The following is a 15,631-nucleotide window of genomic DNA, read 5'->3' on the forward strand; positions in this document are numbered from 1 at the left end:
TTCTCTGGTGGTTTATTAAGCCACCAATGGACACAGTAGACAACAGGACTTCAGCCCTCACCCCTTCTACTTCTCTGGGACATACAAGCACCCAATACACCACAACAAACTCCAGAGCAGACAGTGAGGCTCTTCTGGCCTCCTCGTGTTCCTGTAGTCTGCATGCAGTGAAATACCTCAGAAGAAGACATGCTACCTGTCACCGCTTCCCACAGCCTGTGCACCACTGACTCCGGCGGGAGAGCTCCTGTCCCCGCTGTGAGCCGGCTCACACTTACAGCAAGTGTTACTTTGTTTATTTTACAGAAATTCACATGGTTAAAATGACATTCATAATAAGTATTTTGGAACTTAGCTTCTCAAATGTAAATGTGCAACTGACTTCCTCTTTTTTTAAAGATACATATACATAGCCTGGTAATTGCAGAGCAACGTACAAATAATAACATGGCCCGATGATGACATTCATTATTTTAGTCATATACACACTCATCTTAAGACCTGTTAGGTTTAATATTTTAAACTGTCTTATTTAATATGGGCCAAACGAACCCTATAGCAGGACAGTGCCAGGATTGCAGTTGCAGGTTTCCCCCTTGGCCCATTCTCCATTAAGTAAAAATGGTATTATCTTGGGTCTCATTCTGCCTCACATGAACAAGATTATCCACTCCTTCCATAATGAAACTCCTGTTGGCTCACCTTCTGTCCTATATCCACCTCTGATTTCACTCATTTTATTTTATTCCCTTTCAAACAGAAAGAAGTCAGATTTGTTTTGTTGTTGTTTATTTTCTGATCAGTTCCTACTTCAACCATTTCAGGTACTGTTAGGCTGAAAGAGGTAGGATGCAAATAGCAGTAGAATAGGAGAAAGAAAATCAAGGGATGGATCAGTTTTCTAATCCTGTTGCTATGAAACTCCAGTCTGCTCTTCTGTAAATGGAGCTTTCTAGGTACATCTATAGAGCACAACACAGCAGGGTTTTCTGATAGTCAGCAACTACTCATATGTGTATTAAAAAGCTGCAAAGCACTTTTCTAAGGTTTTTGTGTTGTCAGCCACTAACCTAGAGAGTCTCAATCCAAGCAGTGGCAGACCTCAGGGATATGTTAAGGGTAAGGGGGGAAAATTCATGTAGTTAATGTATTCATTTTCTATGAAGAGCTATCACTCTTTCCACCCCATATCTTGCATATCTGGAAAAACAGCATAAGTGAGTTAAGCACTGCAGGAGATACAGACATGCCAACAATCAGTTTGATTAAGCAATGCCAATTTTATTGTGGTGAAGCAAGCCTTTTATAATGCTAGCGAGAATCACATGATACAATCACATGGTATAATTCTTTCTGATTGGACAGTTAGCTTTGCACATGCTCCTTAAGCTCTTTCTTCTGATTGGATGAAAACTGCCACATTGACACTGTACAAACTTCCTTCTCTGCCCAAACCCACACCCTGAAGTTGTTTAACTTCCTGTGTTCTCTTCATTCTTTCCAGGTTATGTCCTTGCCGATGCTGAGGCTTTACCAGTCTTGCTCATATGCAGGATTGCTCACACATCCATTTTCTCGCAGGGACTCCTTCTGAATCCCCACATATCCCTCTTTTTGTTTTTGAGCAATCCAAACTCCTTACAAGTTTTTCTGCAACGATTGTCCAATACAGGAAATTAAGCATGGCAAAATAATAGCAAGCACAATAATCACAATAATTACAATGATTACTCCTTTTAACAATTCTTTTAACCATCCTGTAATTCCCAAGGAGTCAAAGCATTCAGATAAGGCATTCCTTCAAGATCTTCACATCCACGCCCTTGTGCTAAAAGCAGAAATCAATGGCAGCTCTATTTTGTAACATAGCATGTCTAACACTATCAGCATCAGTTAAAAGACCACTTAAAGCTAAAGAAGTAGCATTAGTTTGTTTGCTAAGCCAAAACTGCAGTGGGTTCGGCCATGTATCCACAGGTATTTCTACCAAGCACGTAGAGAACGGATTTTCAGGGCTTGCAGTGGCGTTTGGTTGTGAGACCACCCATCCTTCACCCTGAGGCAGGTTCCAATACAGGCCGAACACACCAAGCAGGAATCCAGCGAGAACCGGCATCTGTGAAAACACAAACATAACCCTTGCTCCAAGTTAATATCTCATTCGGTTTCTGTTTCATCTTTCTTAACTTCCTTTTTCCAGGGTCGCACCCATCAACTCGGAACCCATCTAGTGCCGGTATCGGTAATAACGCAGGCATAGCCTCGACCCGTCATTTTTAGTTCCACAGGTCCTTTCCACTCTTCTATAGCAACATCTTTGTACTGAGCAAAAGCACCATCTCCACACCAGCTTATACCGAATTTCAGACCCATACTATGTATTACTACTGGTGGTTCCTCCCTATCACCTGTGAGCCATAAGTAATTTAACACATACACCGCTTTTGCAAGTCATTCTGCAACAGCCAAGACCTCTCCCCCTTTTTGTTTTTGCAAAAGCGCTTTTAAAGTTTTGATGCGCTCTCTCGACTATGGCTTGCCCCTTGGGGGGAATGTGGTCTACCTGTGATGTGACGTATACCCCAGAGTTGACAAAAAAGAGCAAATTTTTGAGAGGTATAGGCTGGTCCATTATCAGTTTCACGGGTCAATTGAACTAATTTCCCATATTCTCTGGTGCATTCTGCGCCACCGCGACGGTAACTTCTCACCGCTTAGTACTTTTTCGCAGTTCAGTGTTGCAGCTGTCTGCTGTTTTTGCCTGCTACCTTGGCACAACTCAGCAGTTTCTTATCTATCTTCCAAGGCCTGTTCTTCATCAAAGCCTAGCTGTTTCTCAGAGGCTGTGTAAGGCTGACAGGCGAACACCTCCCACAAAGCACAAAACAGGGCAAGGCTCTACGGAATTTAAAGTTATTTGTGTTTTTGTCTGTGTATGGGACATTTGAGAAGGGCTGTAGGGATGGCCATTTGAGAACAGAAATAATTTGAGCAAAGTTGTGTAGAGCCTTTCTAAACACATGACAGGTACAAACCTAGTTGTCATTAGTGTTCCTGAGAAGAAGCAACTGCTGGAATCTCTTTACTGGATCATCACCTACCTGGAAAAAAAAAAAAATAGCCAAAACCAATTAGGAGTGGAGAGGGCAGGTCCGTGGGTTCTACTGAACTTAAGTTACTTGTATTCACAGTCTTCTGAGTTGCCCAAGCATGATAGTTCAGCGTGCCTCAGCTACACATTTATTGCTCTGCTTTAAAACTACTGAACTGAGGCCAATGGAGAGCATTAGCAGTGTTATCTGTAGCTCATCAGACAGAATTGACACTTCCATTAAAAAGAGATAATGATAGACAGATATATCAATAAAAGTAATTAATTTTAAGAATAATACACTTAACACACTAATCCTGCAGATTACTGCAGTTCTCACTTTCAGATGACCAGCCACCATACTCAGAATGTAACTATCAGGAGCAGGCTGGGAAGTTACACTATGTTGATTTTTCTTTTTAATGGAAGACTGTTTTGAAGACAAAATTGTTGTATCAATATACTTCTCCATAAGGTAAACCATGCATTAAAGCCTTTCTTTCCATTAATGTACTCCGGATTTGTCACCTAAAGGAACTTTGTTGTCTCATAACTCAAGGTGAAGTGTCAAAGGCCATAACACAGACATGGGCCACCTGAATGTTAGGCCTTCAACGTCTGCATGTTCTGCATAATATTTATTCTAACATTTCTGCAATTAAGATGGTTAGCTGTAGTACGGTATACCGACTGTATTTTAGTAAGTATACGACTATATGACAGCTGTGTGACTAATCTGGTGGCTTGCCTATCTGATCTGGCAGCCGTCTGCGATGGAGTGACTGTATCAGTGGACAAGGGAAGAGCAACTGACGTCATCTACCTTGACTTCTGTAGGGCCTTTAACGTGATCCCACACAACATCCTTGTCTCTAAATTGGAGACATATGGATTCAATGGATAAGAAAGTGGCTGGATGGTAACATCCAAAGAGTTGCAGTAAATGGCTCAATGTCCAAATGGAGATCAGTAACAAGTGCTGTCCCTCAGGGGTCAGTATTGGGACCGATACTGTTCAATATCTTTATTAATTACATTGACACTGGGACTGAGTGCAAGTTTGCAGATGACACCAAGCTGAGTGGTGCAGCTGATACACTGGAGGGAAGGGATGCCACACAGAGGGTCCCTGACAGGCTGAAGAAGTGAGCCCATGGGAACCTCATGAAGTTCAACAAGGTCAAGTGCAAAGTCCTGCACCTGGGTCCAGACAATCACCAGTATCAGTACAGACCCAGGAATGAATGGATTGAGAGCAACCCCATGGAGAAGGACTTGGGGATGCTAGTGGATGAAAAACTGGACATGAACTGACAATGTGTGCTCACAGCCCAGAAAGCCAATTGTATCCTGGACTGCATAGAAAGAAGCCTGGCCAGCAGGTTGAGGGAGGTGATTCTCCCTTTCTAATCCACTATCATGAGACCGCACCTGGAGTACTGCATCCAACTTTGGGGCCCACAACATAAGAAAGACATGGACCTGTTGGAGCAGGTCCAGAGAAGGGCCATAAAAATTATGAGAGCTGGAACACCTTACCTATGAAGAAAGGCTGAGAGGCTTGGGGCTGTTCAGCCTGAAGAAGAGAAGGCTGCGAGAGAACTTATTGCAGCCTTTTGATATTTATAAAGAGAGCTTATAAGAAAGACAAAGAGAGACTGTTTTTCAGGGTCTGTAGAATACAGTGGGAGAGGCGAGGGGAGGAGAGGCGAGGAGAGGAGAGGCGAGGCGAGGCGAGGCGAGGCGAGGCGAGGCGAGGAGAGGAGAGGAGAGGAGAGGCGAGGAGAGGCGAGGAGAGGCGAGGAGAGGCGAGGAGAGGAGAGGAGAGGAGAGGAGAGGAGAGGAGAGGAGAGGAGAGGAGAGGAGAGGAGAGGAGAGGAGAGGAGAGGAGAGGAGAGGAGAGGAGAGGAGAGGAGAGGAGGGGAGGGGAGGGGAGGGGAGGGGAGAGGAGAGGAGAGGAGAGGAGAGGAGAGGAGAGGAGAGGAGAGGAGAGGAGAGGAGAGGAGAGGAGAGGAGAGGAGAGGAGAGGAGAGGAGAGGAGAGGAGAGGAGAGGAGAGGAGAGGAGAGGAGAGGAGAGGAGAGGAGAGGAGAGGAGAGGAGAGGAGAGGAGAGGAGGGGAGGGGAGGGGAGGGGAGGGGAGGGGAGGGGAGGGGAGGGGAGAGGGAAGAGAGGGAAAAGAAAGAGGGACAAGAGGGAAAAGAGGGAAAAGAGGGAAAAGGAAAGAGGAAAGAGGAAATAAAAAAGAGAAAAGAGAAAAAAGAAAGGAGAAGTGAAAAGAGAAGAGTTGAAAGGGACCTACAATGATCACTGAGTCCAACAGCCTGACAACTTCAGGGCTGACCAAAAGTTAAAGCATGGTATTAACGGTGTTGTCCAAATGCCTCTTCAACACTGACAGGCATGGGGCTTTGAAAACCTCTCTAGGAAACCTGTTCCAGGGTCTGAGCACCCTCTCGGTAATGAAATGTTTCTTCCTTTCAAGCTCCTCTGAGGGACACAACATTGAGCCATTCCCACTCGTCCCGTCACTGCATCCCAGGGAGAAGTGATCAGCACCTCCCTCTCCACTTCCCCTCCTCAGGAAGCTGTAGGGAGCAGTGAGGTCACCCCTCAGCCTCCTGTTCTCCAAACTAAACAAACCCAGTGTCCTCAGCCTCTCTGCAGAGGACATTCCTGTCAGCCCCTTCCCCAGCTTTGTTGCCCTCCTCTGGATACATTCAAATACCTCAACACCCTTTTAAAATAGTGGGGCCCAGAACTGCACACAATACTCAACATGAGGCTGCACCAGCGCTAAATACAGCGGGATAATCACCTCTCTTAACCAGCTGGTTACGCTGTGTTTGATGCACCCTGGGATGCAGTTTCCCCTCTTGGCTGCCAGGGCACACCGCTGACTCATGTTGAGCCTCCTGTCAACCAGCACCCCCAGATCCCTTTCTACAGGGCTGCTCTCTGGCCACTCCTCACCCAGTTTATACCTGTGCCCAGTGTTACTCTCTCCCAGGTGCAGAATCCAGCATTTGTTTTTGTTCAGATTCATGCCACTGATGATTGCCCAATGCTCCAGTCTACCTAGATCCTTCTGCAAGGCCACTTGCCCCTCAGGTGAGTCAACAGCACCTCCCAGTTCAGTATGATCAGCAAACTTGCTAATGGTGCATTCAACTCCTGCATCCGGTTCACTGATACAAATGTTGAACAGAACTGGCCCTAGAATTGAGCCCTGAGGAACAGCACTGGTGACCGGTTGCCAGCCAGATGTAGCCCCATTCACTGCAACCCTTTGAGTCCTGCCACTTGGCCAGTTCTTCAACCAGCACACCATGAATCCCCTCATCCCACAGCTGGACAACTTGTCCAGAAAGACGCTGGGAGGAACAGTATCAAAAGCCTTACTAAAACCCAGAAAAACTACCTCCACTGCCTTCTCTTTATCTGCTAGGTGGGTGACCTTATCCTAGAAGGATAACAAATTAGTTAGACAGGACTTTACCTTTGTGAACCCTTGTTGACTGTGCCTGATGATTGCACTGTTCTTTAAATATAATGATAGGACAAGATATAATGGTTTTAAAGGGAGAGTGGATTGAGATTAGATATAAGGAAGAAATTCTTTATTATGAGGGTGGTGAGACACTGGAACATGTTGCTCATGGAAGCTGCAGATGCCCCATCATTGGAAGTGTTCAAGATTAGGTTGGACAGAGCTTTGAGCAACTTGATCTAGTGAAAGATGTCCTTGCCCTTGGCAGGGGGGTGGGACTAAATGATCTTTAAAGGTCCCTTCCAACCCAAACCATTCTATGCTTTTACGTAATAAAAACTGTATTCATACCCAACAAGTAATGTGGTAAATGTCCTGACTGATAGCTAAAAGAAGACATTCCTAAACAATTCTGTCTCATGCCACATGACTACATCGTTCTCTAAATATACACTGTCTACTGTTATAATAGAGACAGAGATACTGTTAGAAAAACTTTTAAAAGCTCTATCAGTTTGATTTAAAGTGTTAGTTGACAGGTGTACACTCTTGTAAAAATTAAACAACAATCTAATGAAGAAATAGCACCTCTTTTCTCATGCTGTCCCCAGTCCTTTCATACATTTTTGGAATCATACTTGTAAAACTTCATGGTATGTTTACTATATCTAACTTCAGTCTGCAAAGCAGTCACAGCTAAGTCAAGCACATCCCACACTGCTTCACTGACCTTGCAGTAGCAGCAGGTCCCACAGATGCCACAGGATACCACACCATGCCAGGGATCTGAAACAGAGCTTCTGTAGATTAAACAAATCTTGAACTTGTTTTTATATATATATATATATATATACACACATAGATAGATAGATATAATGAGATAGCCCTTACTAACCCAATGTGAACTCTGTTTGAGCTGCAGTTAGTCAGAGAATTTTTTCCGTTTTTTAAACAGGCTGCATGGTAGGTGAATGAAAGCAGTGGTTTGAAGTGCAGTCTCCTTTTTCTCTTCTAGTATACAGCCATATATCATCAACTCTTCCATAATGTCTGTCTTCCCTTGAAATTGCTGACCTGCCTGAGGAGAGAAAATAAAAATAAATACTGTTAAAGCCAGTCATCTGTAAAGATAAGGTGGGAATGTAGCCTCAAAAACAAAAAGGGGGAAAAAAGGGTTATGTGAAACAATGCTATTTGGGCACTATCAAACAAAACTTTTCTACAGGTAAGAATGATCCAGGAGATGGCACATATTCAAATATCAAAAACGCTAGGACCTGGAGATTGGAAACGAACCCAACAGTAGCAGACACAGCGTTGTTTTACAGTTCTGTTCTGCCTCTGCTCATCTTGTCTCACTTCACTGGGATTGCTGCATCACATCCCACTCTTAAACCTACTGGAAATTTCCCCAGAAAGATCAAAAAGCCAAAGTGGTGGCATAGTTCTTAAAGCTGAAAGGCAAAACCTGTGGAGGAAAAGTAAAAGCAAGTCTGACCGCTTGTACTTGCAAATTGCAATGTTTATTTACCATGACAAGTGTCTTATGAATCTGCCAGCAAACAGCCTATCAACATAAATAAAAAGTAAGAATTCGATAAGGGATGCACTCAGCATAGTGATTTTTAAAGATTTCCATCCCACAGATCTCAACACATCAGGCAAATAATTACCAGGAGTCATACACCAAGGGGTAAATGGTAGCCTGAGTGTCTGGAACTGACCAAGTGATAGGCATTAATTTATATTTGAGCAGAAGTGTTGACTCCCGCTAACTGCTGCTGCTGTGACAGAAATAGAAATGCACGTAATGTCAAGCTCTTAAACAAAGCAATCAGAGGTACCGATGAGGAAGTCAAAGTTCAGGCATCCAAATCGGAGTGGTGCACAGAGAGCGGCTGGATGTCTTCTGTTAGCCTTTGAATGCTGGTGAGTACACAGAGCTTGTCCCAGTCTGCTCCCCCACAGTTTTTTCTGCTGTTCTTTGTTACAAATTGCCAAAAATACAATTATTTTTTTAAGGTCTAATTTCCAGTGGAAAATTTGCAAACAGAGGTGAGTTTGGGAGAGGAAAGACTGAAAGACATTTCCCCTTTTCTTGCAGTACATTTCAGAGGTGACAAGAAAAATGCTTGAACTGACTTTCCATTGACCAAATATGCACAGTCTTGCTGCTTATCAGCTGCTGGAATCATGTTCTTCAACAAAGACTCTTTGAACTAACTAAACTGCTAAATTTAGATTTCAGTTTTGCAGCAAGGTCTATGTTAGCAGGCTGCAGTAGCTCTGCAGCAGCCCCACAGCCTGCCCCGCCTCACCTCCCTTCCCCTGGCAGAGGTGGGGGTCTCCCGCAAGTCGGGAGCCAGACCCCATTCCCACCTGGGAAAGGGGAGCTTCAGTGTAGTCGTAGCTCTCAGACAGGGCTGAAATGTGAGTACAGATAAGGTGAATAATTGCATCCAGCCTGGAGACCACTCTTGGGCATTTTCCGCGGGACATGGTACTTCCTTGCTTCTACCCCAAAATCTTCTGTAACGAAACTGTGTCCTGGGCAGCGTTTCCCCTCTTCTATGCCAAACCTCATTGCTTTTTGATGGCAGATGAAGAGGGCTCCCACTTGTACTGTAAGCCTTCATAGCATACTAAAGGGGCATATGGTGGTGTTGCTCTCAGTTTCAGATGTTTTGGGTCTGTTGAGTCCTGCTCGACAGCTGAGGTGACTGCTGCCAGGGGGGAAGCAGGGCTGCAAAGGTAAAAAAGCCCCCATGGATCTCCTGTTCAGGGCTTGCCCATGTGTGTGGTGGCACACAGGTGCTTGGTGCAGCACCTTGCAGCCCAGCATAACTGTATTTGTGTGTCTGCTCTGAGCTCCACCATCCACTGTCACACCCTGCGTTCTTACCAAGTTTCTTTCCCTGTGTTTGAGGTTCTGCCCAGTGACAGAGACCACGCAACATGAGTCAGCACCAGTGATGAACGATTTGACTCTCATGCCTCTCAATGAGGAGGTGGTATCTGAGTGTATCACTGCTTACTGTTTTGCTTTTTTATATTCATTTAAGTTATTAAATATTTATTTATTTAAGGAGGTGCATGCTCACAGCTGTAATAACCATGTGGAATCTACCAAGCTGTGGTGGTTTGACCTTGGCTAAATGCCAGGTACCCACCAAGTCGCTCTGTCACTTCCCCCTCCCTTCCCCCTTTTTTCTCAACAGGGCAAGGAGGGGAAAGAAAATAAGATAGGAAGAAAAACCAACCCTAGTGGGTAAAACAAAAGCAGTTTTAATATAAGCAAAGCAAATCAAAGGTCCACGCATGGAAGCAAAAAGAAACAGATTTATTCTCTATTTCCCATTAACAGGCGATGTCGGGCCTTCTCAGGAAGCAGGGCTCTGACACACGTAGTGGTTGTCTCGGAGGACCAAGGGTGACCCTGCCCCCTCCCTCCTTTTTCCCAGCTTTATACTGAGCAGACATCATATGGTATGGAATATCCCTTTGGTCAGTTCGGGTCAGCTGTCCTGGTTGTGTCCCCTCCCAAGATCTTGCCCACCCCGTCCCACTGGGGGGCGAAAATGTCGGAAAGAGCCTTGGTGCTGTGTAAGCACTACTCAGCAGTAGCCACAACACCAGTGTGCTATCAACACCCTGCCAGCTCCCGACATAAAACACAGCACCATGAGGGCTGCTATAGGGGAAAACCAATTCCGGCTCAGCCAGACCCAGTACACAAGCAAAACTAGCACTGCTAGCAACAGGCACACCAGCCTGCATGTCAGCTCTTCAAATCTGTTGTGCTGCCTAGGGAAAGAAAATACGTGAAGTAAACATTTTGGTGGCTTGCTATATATATATATGAACTGTGAAAAGTTAGAGAGAGTTCAGCTTCCTCCCCAGAAAAATTGTCCATCAATGCAGCTATTTGGAGTCCATTAACTGACAACCTCCATCTTCGTGTATTGTGAGTAATCATTAAAGCCTAGCTTGATCATCACTCAGGAAAAATGACATGGTTTCCAGCCAAGCACTCGGGTAAGGCAGATTTACTGTGTGAGCAGCACTTACTCTGTGAATGAAGATGCCTCATCTTCAACATACTTTTCTCATTGATTTTTGCCTGTTTGAAAACCTCAGGCTAGGACAAAAATGTCAGGCACTCCCTTTGGTGCTCAGTTCAGCATTTAAGAAGTACAAGATTTCTCTAGCATAGCTGACCCTTTCTTTCCATTGGCCTATCAAACAAAAGACATGGTTTTCTCTCCATACCATGGGATTTATGCTGGATAGGTATTTTATTGCTTTAGTTCCAGATACTTTCTAGCCATAAATTTGTAGTGGATGGGGATTTTTGGTATCTGTCCAGATGTTCCCTGGAGTTCAGGAGTTGGTCAAGGACTGGGTTAGGTACTTCTGCATTGTAGCATTTTTGTTTTGAAATGTCCGCTTTCCCTCTGAGAACACCATGCTCTGGAAGACCTGCATGTATTTGGCCAGTCTTGGCTCCTCATTTAGCAAGTAACATAGGCTTAATATTAAGATGATAATTTATTTCAGTGTTATTAATTGTTCACAGTATAGGGCACAGAGCATCTCTCTTACAAGATGAGACTGAGAGCTCGGATTGTTCAGCCTTGAGAAGAGAGGGCTCAGGGGGACCTAGCAGTATTTATAAATATCTAGTAGGAGGTGCAGAGAAGACAGAGTCTGACTCTTCTCCATGCTGCCAAGTGACAGTAAAGGCAACAGGTAGAAACTGAAACGCAGGAAATCTTGTCTCAAGAAACGAAAACCCTTTTCTGCTTGGGGATGGTTGAACACTGGAGCAAGTTGCTGAGTGAGGTTTTGGAGTCTTCCTCTTTGGAGATATTTCAACCCCGACAGGACGTGGCCCTGGGCAACCTGCAGTAACTGACCTTGTTGTGAGCAGGAGGTTTGGATTAGACAGCCCCTGGAAGTCCCTGTCCACCTCAACTGCTCTGTGATTTTGTGGTTGCCACTGAGGCTTGTCATCAGGCCAACATGAGAAGAAACCAAGCTCCATTGTGCCGGCTTTTCTTTTGTCAGGAGCCAGCCTGTGTTCCTAGGAGACTCTTTTTGGTCTAACTGCAGGCAAATATGTATTAAGCTGCCTAGAGTCCAGCAGTAACAGCTCCTCCTTCCTTGCTGTTTGTTTGAAGCTTCTCCTCAATCATGATGATATTCAATTACAAGTTAGCAATGTCAATAAAGTTAGTAAGGTCTTGTGAACCACAGCTGTGGACTGTTGCAAAATCCTGAACCAAAGTTTTCCACTGAGGAAGTAAACAGTAGAAATAGAGAAGCCTCCTTCTGAGACACACACCAGTGGAGACACTCACAGGCTTCTCGGTCTAGCACCAAAGCAAGCACCTAGCACCCTTGAAACCCTCATGTCAAAGAGAGCAAATACTGACTTCTGGCTCTAGTGTGGGGGCCTGGAACAGACATATATGCATTGCTTTATTTGGAAAGCCACTAACACACCAGCAGTAACAAAAAGTTTATAAATCTTGCAACTGCGGATGGTTCAATGAAAGGCTACAAATATTGCTTGAACCTGCAGAATGAAACAATCATCACTTGAAATGATGCCAGGTTGTCCCAGGCAACTTGCTGAAAACCGTGACAGCCCATGGATCCCAGCTGCAGAACTTGTCTCCTTTATAACACACCACAGATCTCAACGCATCTGCTGTAGCACTGCCATTTTACTACGCCCATTCCCACAGCTTTGTTTTCTCTCTCTTACTTTCCTTACCTATTTCTCAGAGCCAGAGAGAGAGTAATTAACTGAAATTAACTACAAGTGTTCTCCATTAGAATTTGTTTCTCAGTTAGTTTGAGAAAAGCCCACCAGGTAAGATGGACTACCTGAAGCACACGCTACCAAAAAAAGTCAGAATTACCACAACAGACAAATATTTCTGCATTTTTATTCTCAGTTTGAAGTGGGATGCTTTGTTGGTTAGGTGTTTATGAGAATGACTGGTCTTTCACCATAGTAGATTTTAAAGTACAAATGAGCGCAGTGCAGTAATGTGCTATCAGCAGTGACTGAATGCAAGAAAAACATGCAAGCAACTGATTCCTAGTTAATGATTCTCTTTTGGTTTGATAGGGCACATTCTATAGAGCTTTGAAATCTTTAAAACTAAACCTTTTTGTCTTCACTTATCCTCTTGCAGAGTTAGATATAGGACAAAATGGCAACATATTGGGCAGTATACCAATTTCTTTCCCTTTGCTGAGCTTTTATTCTGCATTTCTTGGTTTCACGTATGCAAGCAAGGCTTAAGGGCAGATTGCATTTCATGACAAATAAGTAATTCCTTGGACAGAAAATCAGATTTTGCTGAGATGTACATCTTGGTTTTCTCATTTCCCTGGCATGATGCCAGTGGCTTTTCTGACTCACATGAGTAAGGGGACTGTCACTCTCCTTGAGTTACATGTTTTGGTGAAGGTTAGTAAACTACTTGCTGTCAGCCTGTCTGCAGCACAGCAGTGTTACTCAGCAATTCTGCTGGAGAGACACTTCTGTTTTGGAAAGACACAAAATGCATAAACACTTTCACAGCAAGGTCTTGAGAAGGGTCAGAGAAATCAAACTGATTGGCTAAAATGAAACAGAGGAAATATGTGCCTCCATTTTCACTTCAAAATTAGCACCTTATAGGACCAGGTCTTCAGGAAAATAACCAGATTGGGGGGATAACAGGCTTTTCTTTACTTTCAGTCTGAAACTCAAGATATGAACAATACGCTTGCAGGGTCCCAGAGAGTCTGGGAAGATTTGGCTTGACAGTCACAGGAAACAGTGAAAGCTCCTGTGTTTTTTAAAACTGTTATTGACTAATCACATTGTTTCAAACATGAGTGGTGTAGCACATGCTCACAGGGGCACCAATCACTTAAATTCAGCTGCATGTCTGATTCTGCCAGTGTTAAATAATCACTCCCAGCTGCATATTCCTAACCAGGATTAACAGCTGAATACAGTACTGCAGCAAGTAGCTGCCATTAAAGGTAGGGGGCCAGGTCTGAAGGCCCCACAAAAATCCTTCCCCATCTGTGGTTATATAATACATAAAAACTAAATCAAGGAAATCTGCAAGCGATTATAGTTCATGTTGCTCAGACAGAGTGTAACACTCACTCATCGTCTTTTACGGCTATGGAAGTGTTGCATTACTATTACACTGCTAGAAAACTTCCCGCTGTGCTTCCCTGGGAAGGCAGTGGAGGCTGCGGCTGAGCACTAATGGGGGGAGGCTGGGGACGGGGTCGCAGCGGCTCCCACCCACCCACTCTGGTGACATTTTCCAGGTATCCCCTGGGCTGTTTCTTTCTTCCAGTCCATCCTGCCTGGTTGTTTTTAAGATTTCCATCTCTTCTAAATCTGGTTGCTTTTGCTTCATTTTCCTCATCACCAGGTTCAGAGTGGCTGTCCCACCCCTGGACACCCTGAGTAAGTGCTGGGCCATCTTTCTTCTTGAACAAAGCCTGGTTTCTGTGACGTTAGCTGTGGCAAGTAGAAGAGCTCAACTGCCCTCACTTGCTTAACGAGGGATTAAGGGTATTAGGCCTGACAGTGAGAATGGTTTGTGTCGTTTTTAGATGAAATCTAATCTATGAACTGCAAACCCAGTTTACAGATGTCCAAACTAAGCAAGAGCAAAAGTAATCAACTTTGTTCTCTTTGTTCTTTCAAAAGTCTAATATGTGGGTTGCTTGGGTGGTTTTTTTCGGTTTTTTCCTTTTTTAACCTTTAGGTAGGCTCAGGACACTATATACAGCAGAAACTAAAGATGGATACATTAGTATTCTGTGGATTCTTTTAGCATGTACCAATTAACAGGTTCCTGTCATTCATTCAAAAAGTTAAGAGCTTTGTGGCCAAGTTGCAAGAAATTAATGCTTAGCTTTGATTGACAGTGATACTGCACAAGAACAGTTTCTGATATGATAAAGACTTTCATTCACTGGAAAATAAACTAATGCATATACCTCAAAGTGTGTCCATCCCATGGAATTCAGGAAGAACTCCTGGAAAGCCTGAACAAGGCACACTGGAATTTGTGGGATTATTCACCTACTTCAAGTTAGGCCACTACTAATGTGAGCTACAGCTTCAACATGTATCCTAATAAAAGTAATGCCTACATTTATAAGATTCTGACCCTTATTCAAATATAGGAATATCCTATAGACATTCCTAGCCCATATTCTCTCCATATTCTTCCAGGCAGTCAATCTTCAGAATATGCTTCAAAGGGAGTATTAAATAACCTACGGTGAATTTCAGTGTTCTTTGCTGACCTGAACTCTTCTCTTCAGCCTAAAAATCCTTTAGACTATTTTTTACATTCTGGAGCTTATACTCATTGTCTTTTAAATCTTTCTGAAAAACTAGAGCAGCATACACTGTAGTGCAACCTCCCCTGCATTGTCATTCTTTACTTCCCCATTAACTAATGAAATTTAATGTTCCTTATTTCTGTTAAGAATTCCTTTTTACTACCTTGTTAGTCGTCACATTTTGAGGCTTCAGCCCTTCTCACTTTATACACTCATGCTATTATTTTCTACTTGCTTTGAGCCAGAAACCTTTATTCGTACTTTTTATGATTCCCCACCCATTTCCAAATCTCAGCTACCGAGGCATTCTTCCCTGCTGCTTTTTCACCACCTTTGAGTTTTTAACACAGGTTTTCAGTCACAGCCAATGCTTTGCCCAATTTTACCCAACAGATGAGCTGTTCTCCATCCTTTTCTGGTTGCAGTTCCCCTTGCACAACTCTAAATTTCTGAATATTAAAATGAATAAATTTATTTTCTTTCAGGGTTGTAACATCATTGGCCACCATTTCAATGAGTTTCACTTTCTGTGGAAAGAGATCCCCCATTAGACTAGGTCCTCTGGAGAATACCCTGTCCTGGTCTTCGTGAGCTGAAGGCTGCTCTTTGAATGCCACTGTCATTATTTTGCTTCCCTCTTCCTTCCTGACCTTAGAATAACAGACACCATCAC

General features: G+C 43.8%; 1 long non-coding RNA gene across 1 annotated transcript; it reads right to left on the reverse strand.

Moving 5' to 3' along the window:
• Positions 1-1,260: 1,260 nt before the first annotated feature.
• On the reverse strand, positions 1,261-7,626 carry LOC141944151 (uncharacterized). Its single transcript, XR_012629174.1, has 3 exons — positions 7,475-7,626; positions 7,310-7,365; positions 1,261-3,101 (listed from the first exon to the last, which is right to left on the reverse strand). It is a non-coding gene; the product is annotated as an uncharacterized LOC141944151 (long non-coding RNA).
• Between the last annotated feature and the right edge of the window lie 8,005 nt (positions 7,627-15,631).

Source organism: Strix uralensis, chromosome 1 (genome assembly GCF_047716275.1).
Source record: "Strix uralensis isolate ZFMK-TIS-50842 chromosome 1, bStrUra1, whole genome shotgun sequence".
In the NCBI taxonomy this organism is placed as follows: Eukaryota; Metazoa; Chordata; class Aves; order Strigiformes; family Strigidae; genus Strix; species Strix uralensis.